This window comes from Tamandua tetradactyla, chromosome 6, assembly GCF_023851605.1.
Source record: "Tamandua tetradactyla isolate mTamTet1 chromosome 6, mTamTet1.pri, whole genome shotgun sequence".
Taxonomy (NCBI): Eukaryota; Metazoa; Chordata; class Mammalia; order Pilosa; family Myrmecophagidae; genus Tamandua; species Tamandua tetradactyla.
This window is the reverse complement of record NC_135332.1, coordinates 152,386,528-152,398,237: the sequence shown is the minus strand read 5'-3', so window position 1 is coordinate 152,398,237 and position 11,710 is coordinate 152,386,528. Positions and strand designations below refer to the sequence as shown.

Sequence of the window (11,710 nt, the reverse complement as noted above, 5' to 3'; positions counted from 1 at the left end):
TATATATGTTGTTAACAGTAAAAATCTTCACAGTTTATTTTTAAGAAAACTCTTAGTGCTCGTTAAGCCAGTGGTGTCATGGAAAATTCATGGGCTTTGGATTCAGACAGGGCTGGGTGCATAGTCTGATGATACAAAGTTGTACAACCTCAAGTGAGAATTGAACCTCCATTTCTTCATCTGTACAATGGGATGATAACAAATAGGGCAGGTGTTAATCATTTCAGCATTTATAAATGCCTTGCACATGTCGGGGTCCAAAAATATGTTGGTTCACTTTTATTTCCCTTCTTCTTTCCTTCCTTGGAAGATTCTACTTAATATAATCAGAGTTCTGTGACATTCTACAACATTTTGATCCTCTCCTCTTCAGACCCAGAATAGAATATGGAAGTAAAATGTCTTCCTTTTATACCTATTTAATCAATCAATTAATACTGAAGGAGAATGAGGTAGAATTGTGCAGTTTTTATACACTATGGCAATATTATAACTTTATACATTTTAATCTCATAGATATTAAAGGCATGGAATTTGAACTTGGGCAACCAGGAAGTTATACTGGGCTAAGTAGCTAATCTAAGGTCAAACTCATTATCTGTGTGATTTTTGAAGCAATTACTTAGTATAAAAATGCTTCCGGGGGTACAAGGGTAGGTCAGTGGTAGAATTCTCTCCTGCCATGGGGGAGACCCAGGTTTGGCTCCTGGCCAATGCACTTAACAAACAAACAACAAGCAAACCAAATGAACAAAAGATGAAACAAACAAAAATTCAAATGGTGCTGCAATAAGGGGATACTCACATGGAGAAAGAATGAAATGTGACCCCTGCCATACAGCCTACAATAAAAAAAAGCCTCATGATTTGGGAAGAAAACTAATAACACTCATTTCCCTAAGTTGTTCATTCAGTAAAAAATATTTACTGTTCCAGGTACAGAAAGTAAAGTTGTGAACAAGACAGATATAAATCCTGCTTTTCTTGGAATAACATTCATGAGGGGAGAGTTGGAGGGAAGCATGTAAACAAATGAGTATGTAAGGTAAAGTCCAATAATGCTAAGTTCTGTGAATAGAACTTAGCATTTTGTTAGAGTAATAGAAGAGAATGTTACTGATAAGCAGGGAGGTGGTGTGATACTTTAGCTAGGATGGTTTGGGAAGCCCTCTCTAGAGAGATGACAGCTGAGCCAAAACCTAAATGGTGAACTGGAGGCAGTCCTGTGAACATCTGGGGGAGAGAGTTCTAGAAAGCTGGGAAGGCAGATGGAAAGGAAGTAACTTGGAAATGAGATTGGGAAATAAAGAGAAAGAAAGCAAGCAAGCTAGTATGAGGAAGGGAGACAATAAAGCTAGGAAGGTGGGAAGATTATAGACTTTGTAGACATGGGAAAAAATTCAGTTTTACTTTAAGAAACATATTTTAAGCAGATGATTCATCAGATTTATATTTTTTGAAAGATAATTTTTCACTCTGATCAGGGTGACAGAGTAAGACCCTACAGGGCTCATATTCCCTACAGAAACTGTGAATATCCTGCAAGAAATGGCAGAAACAATTTCCTCAAAGCTCCAGAAAATAGTGAAAGGACTGAAGTAACAGGGCGAGAGCTGAATCAAGAAGGACACTTAAAAGTGGTAAGATCTGAAAGCACCCTAGCTGGCCCCTCCTCTACCCCTCATGAGCTTGGCTTGACACTAACTAGCACACCCAGTCTGGATCCCTGGCCCTAGTATCAGGAGAAGTGTAACCCTCATGCACATACTGTAATATGTATGTCTTGCCCAGTTTTTCTGGTGGAAGCCTGAGGGACTTACCGTTATAGAACTTGTCTTGATATAGAAGGTGGCTCACCAAGCTCTCCCACAGAATGCTGTGGGAAAGCAGTCAGGTCATACTGTCTGGGGCATAAGTGCATGGCCTGGGATTGTGAGAAGTTCTATCCTAGAGAAGAGGGAAAATTTCATATTTGTGTAAATGGGGAAGTTCTTAGGGCCACACGTGCGTGCTAAAGACAAAAAACATACACGGAAATGACCAAGGAGGTCCTAAATTTGTCCCAGAGGTATTCTCAAAACTCATTTTTTGGAAAGCCCTAATGGAGAGCCTTTCACAGATCAAGGTCAATTTTAACAGACTGGAAAAGGTGTTTTCTTTATTTCCTTCCTCTTTTTTTTTCATTATCGTTAGCTCCTGGCATTCAAGGAAAGCTTTATCATAACTCTAGCTGGACACAGCCTTGAGGAACAATTGTCTCAGAGTCTAAATTCTAGCAATAATACATTACAATATCAAAATATCCAGGTTTCAGTAAAAGACTGCAAAACATACAAAGAAGCAGGAAATGATGGCTCAGGCGAAGGAGAAAATTAAAACATTAGAAACAATCAATGAGGCAGACATAGAAAAAAATTTTAAGAAATGGTCCTGAATATCCTCAAAGAGCTAAAGGAAAACATGGACAAACAACTAAAGGAAGTCAGGAAAACAGTAGATAGCATGAAGATAATGTCAAGAGAGAGGTGGAAATTATGAAAAGGAAGCAAACAGCTGATGATCTTAGTAGGAGAAATTAAAAGGCCCCTAGAGAGAGATGTTTATTTCGTGCAAACTTTATATTTTGGGTAGTGCATTTCCTAATATAACTTGTATGGTTAGTTTAGTTGAACATCATAATAAGTACATGGAATCTTGAATAGGGTGTGCGACTTTGTTAGTCTCACAGGTTAGTATGCTGCCCTGATATATCCCACTGTAATTTGGGCAGTGAATAAGAAGTATTTACAAAGTTCCCTTGCGGAAATGGGGAGAAAGGAGGAAATATTCAACTTCCCCATTGAGAGAATTTCTGATATTCTCGCAAACAGTGGAAAAAACCAAATTAATAGACCACGCCCTCAATTTTGGGATTTGCCCCTATGAAACTTAATCCTGCCAAGGATAGGCTAAGCCTACTTAAAATTAGGCCTAAGAGTCACCCCCAGAGAACCTCTTTTGTCTTAGATGTGGCCTTTTTCTCTAAGCCAACACCACAAGTGAACTCACTGCCTTCCCCCTGCTACATGGGATATGACTACCAGGGATGTAAATCTCCCTGGCAGCATGAGGCAGAAATCCCAGGATGAGCCAGGACCCAACATCAGGGTCCTGAGAAAACCTTCTTGATCAAAAGGGGGAAGAAAGAAATGAGATAAAATGTCAGTGGCTGAGAGATTTCAAACAGAGTTATGAGGTTATCCTGGAGGTTATTCTTAAACGTTATATAGATGTCCCTTTTTAGTTTAGGTATATTGGTGTGACTAGAGTGAAGTACCTGAAACTGTTGAGCTGTGTTCCAGTAGCCTGGATTCTTGAAGACGATTATGCAAAGATATAGCTTTTACAGTGTTACAATGTGATTGTGAAAATCTTCTGTCTGATGTTCCTTTTATCTTGGGTATGGACAGATGTGTAAAACATATGGGTAAAAATAAACAAATAATGGGGGGACAAAGGTTAAAATAAATTGGGTAGATGAAAATACTAGTGGTCAGTGAGAAGGAGGGGTAAGGGGTATGGTATATGTGAGTTTTTTCTTTTTTCCTTTTATTTTGTTTTCTGGAGTGATGTGGATTGTTCTAAAAAAATAATCATGGTGATGAATATACAAATATGTGATGATATTGTGAGCCATTGATTGTAGATCATGTATGGATTGTTTGTATGTTAAGATTTATCAATAAAAATATTTTTAAAAAATCCCCTACAAAGGTTCAGCAGCAGACGGGAACTGGCAGAAGAAAGAATCTGAGAACTTAAAGATACAGTAATGAAAATCATTCAGTATGAGAAGCAGAAAGAAGAAAGAGTAAAGAAAATTGAACAGAGCCTGAAGAACCTGTGGAACACCATCAAGCATACCAATAAATACCTGATGGGAGTCCCAGAAGGGGTAGGAAAAAAAAGAAATAGAGGGAATATTTAAAGAAATAATGCCTGAAAACTTCCCACATTTAATGAAAGACATCAATATACTCATTGAAGTTGTTTAGTGAACTCCAAACAGGATAAGCCCAAATAGACCCATGTATCAGCACATTATAGTCAAACTGTTGAATACCAAAGATAGAGAATTCTGAAAGCTGTAAGAGAGAAGTAGTTTGTCACTGTTTTAGTTTACGAAAGCTGACAAAATGCAAAATGGCTTTTGCAATGAGGATTTATTAACTTACAAGTTTACAGTTCTGAAGTCATGAAAATGTCTGTTCTAGTTTAGTAGCTGCTGGAATGCAATATAGCAGGAATGGAATGGCTTTTAAAAAGGGGGATTTAATAAGTTGCCAGTTTACAGTTCTAAGACTGAAAAAGTCCAAATTAAAGCCAAGCTATAGAAATGATCAGTGTAAGTCATCCAGGGAAAGATACCTTGGTTCAAGAAGGCCGATGAAGTTCAGGTTTCCCTTTCAACTGGAAAGGCACATAGCAGACTTGGTGATATCTGCTAGGTTTCTCTTCCAGCTTGTTTCCTGAAGCTCCCCTGGGGGGCATTCTCCCTTTTCATCTCCAAAGGTTACTGGCTAGTGAACTCTGGTTCTCTCATCATTCTGGCAGCTCTCTCTCTGATCTCAAGCCTTTTTCAAAGTGCTTCCTCTTTTAAAGGAATCCAGTAAACAAGACCTACCTGGAATGGGTGGAGTCACATCTCCCTCTAATCAAGGTTAATTTATGCCCACAATGTGAGTAAGTAACATCTCTGTGGAGATAAACTAATCAAGTTTCCAACCTATGTATGGTACTGAATAGGGATTAAAAGAAACGGTTGCCTTTACAAAATGGATCAGGATTAAAGCATGGCTTTCCTAGGGTACATCATCCTTTCAAACCAATACAGTGTTCAAATCAAGGCATCAACAAGGCCTTCTCCCCAAAGATTGGCTACCAGTGATCCTCAGCATCTCTGTCACAGGGCAGGCATGTGGCGACATCTGCTGGTTTCTTCCTTCTCTCCTGAGTTTCGTTGCTTCCAGCATCTGACTTCAGTGGCTTCCTTGCTTTCCTTGGTTTCTCTCTGTTTTCTGTATGTTCTCTCTCAGCTGCTCTGGCTTTTCTCTCTGAGTTTCTCTGGCTTTTGTGTGTGTATGTGTTCTCTATCTTTCATCCTGTAAAGTACTCCAGTGAGAGGATTAAGATCCACTTTGAATGAGTGGGATCACATCTCAATTTAAGATCCTACTAATCATAAGATCCTACTTACAATGGGTCCACATGCCCAGGAATGGATTAGCTTTAAGAATATGATCTTTTCTGGGGTACATATAGTTTCAAACCATCACAGTCATTGTGCTGATTTGAAACTGTTATGTACTGTAGAAAAGACATGTTCTTTTTCTTAATCCAATCTTGTGGGGCAGGCCTATTGCTTGGGTGGGACTTTTTTGATTAAGTTGTTTCCATGGAGATATGACCCATCCAATTGGAGGTAGAACTTTTGATTAAGTGGTTTCCATGGAGATAAATCTCCACCCATTTAAGGTGGGTCTTAATCTGTTGGAGAAATCATATAATGTCACTAACATGGCTGCTGTGCCTGATGCAAGGCAACACGAAATGGCTGACCTGAAATCTGCCCTCCACCCTAGCAACAGCGGTGACAGGTCCCGGTAATCTGCCCTGCAGCCTAGCAACAACGACCACCAATCCCAGCCCGACACGTGTCCCTGAATGCTTCCCAGCCTATATAAGCCTGTGCACTTCCTGAATAAAGCAGACACCTTCCATTTTCCTCTGAGGGTGTCTCCTGAGTCATGTGCTGTGTGTCTGTGTCTGTGTAAGTGACTCAGTATGGCCGCTTACCCCCGCCATCAGCTAACCAGCCACCAGCGAGACAACATTAATCCACTTACTGGAGTCCTTTAAGAGGGAATCATTTTGGAAAAAGCTCAGAGCCAACACAGACAGAGACATTTGGAAATGCAGAAAGAAAATACCCCCAGCAAAGCTGTTTGAAGCCAGAAGCCAAGGACAGTAGATGCCACCACATGCCTTCACAGCTGACAGGTGTTTTGGAATGCTATTGACCTTTCTTGGGTCAGAGTATCTTTCTCTGGATGCCTTAGTGTGGATATTTTTGTTGACTTAGAGCTATTAACTTGTAACTTAATAAATCCCATTTATAAAAGCCAACCCATGGGCAGTGCAACAGTGGCTCAGTGGCAGGATTCTTGCCTGCCATGCCAGAGACCTCCTGGAGATTCTTGCCATATGGTGCCTGCACATGCAAAAAAAGAAAAAAAATACCAACCCATTTCTGGCATATTGCATTCTGCAGCATTAGCAAATTAAAACAGTTATGTATAGGGGAGCCTCAATAAGAATAAGTGCTGATTTCTAATTAGAAACCATAGAATGAGAAGGCAATGGGAAAATATATTTAAAGATATATAAAAAAATTTTCAAACAAGAATTCTGTATCTAGTCAAACTGTCTTTCCGAAGTGAGGGGGGAATTGAGGCATTCCCAGTTAAAAACAACCCCCCCCCCAAAAAAAAACTGAGGTACTTCATCACCATTAGACCAGTTCTACAAGAAATGCTAAAGGAAGTTGAAAGGAAAGGACACTAGTCAATGGATTGAAGCCACATGAAGAAATAAACGTCTCCAGGAAAGATAATGACATGGAGAAATATAAATGCCAGTGCTATTGAATTTTTAGTTTTTAACCTCACTTTTTACTTTCTATAAGATCTAAAAGATCATTGTATAAAATAAATGTAATGATGAATTGTGGTTTTTGACCTATAATGTCTTTTGTGTCAAGAACTATATTTAAGTTAAGGAGGGCAGAGTGGTATAGGTACATAATTTTTGTATGCTATTGAAATTAAGTGGATATGAAAGCAAAAAAGACTTAGAAATCTAGGATGTTACATTTAAGCCCCATGGTAAGCACAAAAAATACCAGAGAATAATGCAGGCTCATTGAGACAGACAGTGGAGTACAGTACGGTTACTAAAGGGTGGAGACAGGGGCAGTGGGAAGTTACTGCAAAATGAGTATAGGGTTTTTGTCTGGGGTGAGGAGCAAGTTCTAGTAATGGATGGTGGTGTGGGTACTACAGTATTGAAGAATTGATTAATTCCACTGAATGGTGTGCTTGTGAGATGTTGAGATGAAAAGATTTATGTTGTATATATATTCCCGCAATTTGAAAGAAAGAAACTGAAGAGATAATGACAATTTAATGTAATACATGATACTGGATAGGATCTAAGAATGGAGGAGAAAGCTAAGAAGGACATTATTGAAATTCATGGAATATGGAATGTAAGCTTAATATCAAGGCTAAATTTCTTGAACTTGATAACTGCACTCTAGGTGATTACATAAGTGAATATCCTTGTTCATAGATAATGTCCATGAGATAATTATGTGGTTAAGGAGTATGATGTGTACACCTGCTTTCATATGTTTAGAAAATAGATAGATAGAAAGCTAAAGATAAATAAATGGATAGGTAGATGACAGAATGATACAGCAAAGGTGGCAAAATGTTAAAATTGCAGAATTTGGTTGTCTTAGGAGGTAGAGGTATGTTGGAGTTCTCAGAATGGGGTTTGTATTATTTTTACAGCTGTTATGTAAATTTGAAATTATTTCAAAATAAAAAGTGAAAAGAAGATTTTCAGTGGCATATAGAGGAAAATCTTTAGGTTTGATGTATAAATTAAATCAGCTAGTGAAGCATGAAGTTCTTAACAAAGTGCTTGGCACATTTTTAATACGTTTTTGTTGGTATTAGTTACTATTAGTATTGTTCTGTAGTTGAATATAACTGTGCTACATAAAATGGATATGAAATGGTTGAAAACCTCCCTTCCGATAATACATTAACATTTTAAACCAGAATACAAGGCTGCTTGGATATGTTTGAGAGCACACAAGCCAATGAAATCATGATAAAAATGATTTCTGATTATTATTGTTGAGGAAAAATCAGTGGGAGGAATTTTGAAGTCAGCACCCATGAAAGAATTGCTTTTTGGACTTCGCAGCCAAAATGCAGAGAGGTCTATAAAACTTTTCTTGAAGAGAAAACATCTTGTAGCAGACAGTTGGTCAGTCATAGCTGGCAGAATTTGCAGAATTGAATGAGACTTGAATTTCTAACACATATCTGCATAATAGCAATATGGGAACGGAAATAGCTAAAGCTGCAAGAGATAACTGATATAGAATCTGTTGGTTTGTAAAGTTGTGGACAAAGAGAATCAGAATTCCTTCATATATTTTTGTCCATATACAAACCTCATATAATGAAGTGAAAGTTTGTTTTTTTTTTCTTAGTGGGCTAGCATGAGTAAGCACAAGAAACAGAATCACTAATTAAGTCAAGGAGGATAAGCAAAGGATATAGAAATAAAGCAGTGAAATAACTTTAGGGAGGATCAGGACTGATGCATTTCCCAAAGCCATCAATATCCTAGGGTTTTAATTTCCTCATTGCTAAAGCAAATAGCATGCAAAGGGTTGATTTAAACAACGGGAATTTATTGGCTCAGGGTTTTGACACTAAGAGAAGTCTAAATGAAGGAGTCAAGACTAGCATTCTGGGCTGGCACTGGTGATTCTTGGTCCTTGGCTTCTCTGTCACATGGCAGTGCACATGGCAGCTTTTCCTGGTCTTTCCCTTCTCTTCCTTGTTCTGTTGACTTTCAGCTCCTGGCTGCCCCTCTTGGGTCTTTTTTCTCTCAGTCTGTGACCTTCCTTATAAGACCTTCAATAGTAGGATTAAGACCCATCCTGAGTCACATCTTAGCTACAGTAACCTCATCAAAGGGTTCTATTTACAAGAGCTCACACCGCAGAAATGGATTAAGTATTAGAACATGTTTTTTCTGGGTTATACAGCTCCAAACCACCACATCTAGTAAAGCCTGATTAGAATTTGTCTTTACTTATTTTAATTCATCAGTGTGGGCACTATTTATTGGATTACAAAATATTCTAGACCTAAGGCCTTGACTCCTTTTTTCCACTAATCATAATTGCAATATTCTGTCATGACAGACTTGAATAAAAGCAAGGTCACTGTGAGATAACAGGAGAAGGAAAAAGGACAACGCAGAATTAGGGAAATCATTAGAATCATTAAAAAGAAGCATTAGGAGTTTATTACATGTCTTAACAAGGAATATCGTAGCCCACAAGCGTAAGCAGACTGAGCTCTGTTTGCTGTAATTATAGTAGGAATGCTTATGGTTTGCACATTTATTGTATTATACTTTGAGATCAGGTATATCATCTAAGAAGGGAAAGTTTATTTTAGGAGTGATATTAACCGTCAGTCTCAATTTAATTGTTGAAATGTAAGCAACATACAGTACATCTAAACCACAGTTATTGTGAATGTCTTAGCTTTTTACCTAACAACATAACTTCTATGGAAACTAAAAAATCCAACCTCCTTCCTCCCTGCCCTTAAAAACCAATCTCAATTCAACTGTGGCTCTGACAGATCTTTCATTTGGCCTTTGCTGACAGCTGACTTCAATTTTTGCCTGTTTATGGAAGTAAATTAAAAGAACACACACTTTCCATGACCCAGTGGCTCTTTATGGTGGAGTTCTATTCAGTTCCTAAATCAAAACCCAGATCGTTGTTGGGAGAACTAATCCTTATTTAAACACGATGTCAATGGTAGGGCAGAGCACAGTAAGGCTCCGAGTGACCAGGAAGAAGTAGGCCACTTTCCCAGGCACTTTTAAGGTCTATGTCTTTGCTATTTTCATTTTTAAATGATGATCAGTTTAGAACAATTCACACCAGATTTGGAAACTTCAGATGGTTGGTTTCTGGATGGTTGTTTCTGTCCATGTACTCCAAACAGCACCAGTGATTTAGTGATTGCAAGAATGCTCCCATGGGGCGGGCCACGGTGGCTCAGCAGGCAGGAATGCTTGCCTGCGATGCCAGAGGACCTGGGTTCGATTCCCCATGCCTGCCCATGTTAAAAAGAAAAAAAAAAAAAAAAAAAAAAGAATACTCCCATGGTATCACTCCTTAAACAACATGGGGGACAAATACCTGAAAAGAAGCCTCCAATACCCATACTCATATAATGTCCTTCCAATTCAAGAAGACTTTGGCAAAAGATAGGATTAAATTTCATGATTGCAAATAAACTGTGTTGCATTTAGTATTTCTAAGCAAAATCAACAAAACCAAAAATATGATTTTGCTCACAGTGGAAAGGCACTTATTAAAGTTATATCACTTATTATACATGCTTGAAACCCCCAAATCTAGAAAACCCCATCATGATGATTGTTTCTTTTCCTTGAGATGCTATCTTCTTGGAAATGTTTTAAATAATCACCAGGAAATTTCCCCAGGGATGCTGCACTGCTTTGTAGGTATTAACTTTGTACTTTTTAATAATTAATGTGTTGCTATGTAGTCTTTTTTTTTTTTTTTTTTTTTTTGGCATGAGCAGGCACTGGGAAGTGAACCCGGGTCTCCAGTATGGTAGGTGAGAACTCTGCCACTGAGCCACCATGACCTGCCTGCTATGTAGTCTTTTTAAAATTTTATTTGAGATACATTATATCATATATCATATAATCATCCAAAATGTACAGTCAGTGGTTTGAAATATCATCATGTGGCTTTGCTTTCATCACCATAGTGAATTTTTGAACATGTTTTTACTCCAAAAAATTAAAATAAGAAAAAAATAAAAATAAAAAAGAACACCCAAAATGTCTCATAACCCTCATCTCTCCTATTGGTTATTTATTTTTTGTCTTTTTTTTTTCCTTACTCATCTGTCCATACACTGGATAAAGGGAGTTTCAGTCACAAGGTTTTCACAATCACATGGACACACCTTAAAAGCTCTATAGTTATTCAGTCATCTTTAATAATCAAGTCTATTGAATCACAGTTCAACAGTTTCGGGTATTTCATTCCAGTTACTCCAGTACACCAAAAACTGAAAAGGGATTTCTATACTGTGTAAGAATAACCTCCAGAATGATCTCTCAGCTCTACTTGAAAGTCTCAATCACTGAAACTTTTCGTCAAGAAGGTTTTCTCACTCCCAAGTTGTCAGGGCCAGGCTCATCCCTGGGAGTCATGTTCCACATTGCTGGGAGATTTACACCCCTGGGAGTCATGTCCCACTTAATGGGGGGAGGAAGAGAATAAGGTTTCACCTTTGGAGTTGGCGTAGAGAGAGAAGCCACATCTGAGCAACAAAGGAGGTTCTCTGGGGGTGACTCTTAGGCATAATCATAAATAGGCTTAGCTTCTCTTCAGAAATAAGTTTCATAGGGGCAAGCCCCAAGATGGAGAGCCTGGCACATCAAATAGGCAGTCCGCAGTGCTTGTGAGAATATCAGGTCTTCCCAGGTGCAGAAGTTTAATATTTCCAACTTTTCCCTAGTCCCTCAAGGGAACTTTGCAAATGCTTTTTAGTCTTCTGCCCAGTTTACTGTGGGATGTATCAGGACATCATACCAACCTGTGCAAACCAACAAGATCTCACTCCCTGTCCAATGCTCCAGGTTATTATGGGTTTGCATAAGCTGACCATACAAGTTAAATCAGATAGTATGCTACCAAAAATAAATATTTTACACCAAATAAATACTTCTTCCTTTGGTCTCACCCAGAAGTTGGAGTTTTAAAATACATTCAATACTATCCTTTTCCCTTTAGTCTAATTTA

The 11,710-nt window shown here is 38.3% G+C and overlaps 1 long non-coding RNA gene across 7 annotated transcripts in view; it reads left to right on the top strand.

Annotated features, from left to right (window-relative positions):
- The first annotated feature begins 1,118 nt into the window (after window positions 1-1,118).
- LOC143688954 (uncharacterized) overlaps window positions 1,119-11,710 on the top strand; it is a 214,577-nt gene continuing 203,985 nt past the window's right edge. For 4 of the 7 annotated variants that reach the window (XR_013178413.1, XR_013178409.1, XR_013178411.1 and 1 more), the window contains exons 1-2: window positions 1,119-1,640; window positions 3,754-3,934. This is a non-coding gene — a long non-coding RNA (uncharacterized LOC143688954). The remainder of the gene's footprint in view (window positions 1,641-3,753; window positions 3,935-11,710) is intronic. The other 3 variants (XR_013178414.1, XR_013178415.1, XR_013178412.1) reach the window with 1 other exon arrangement.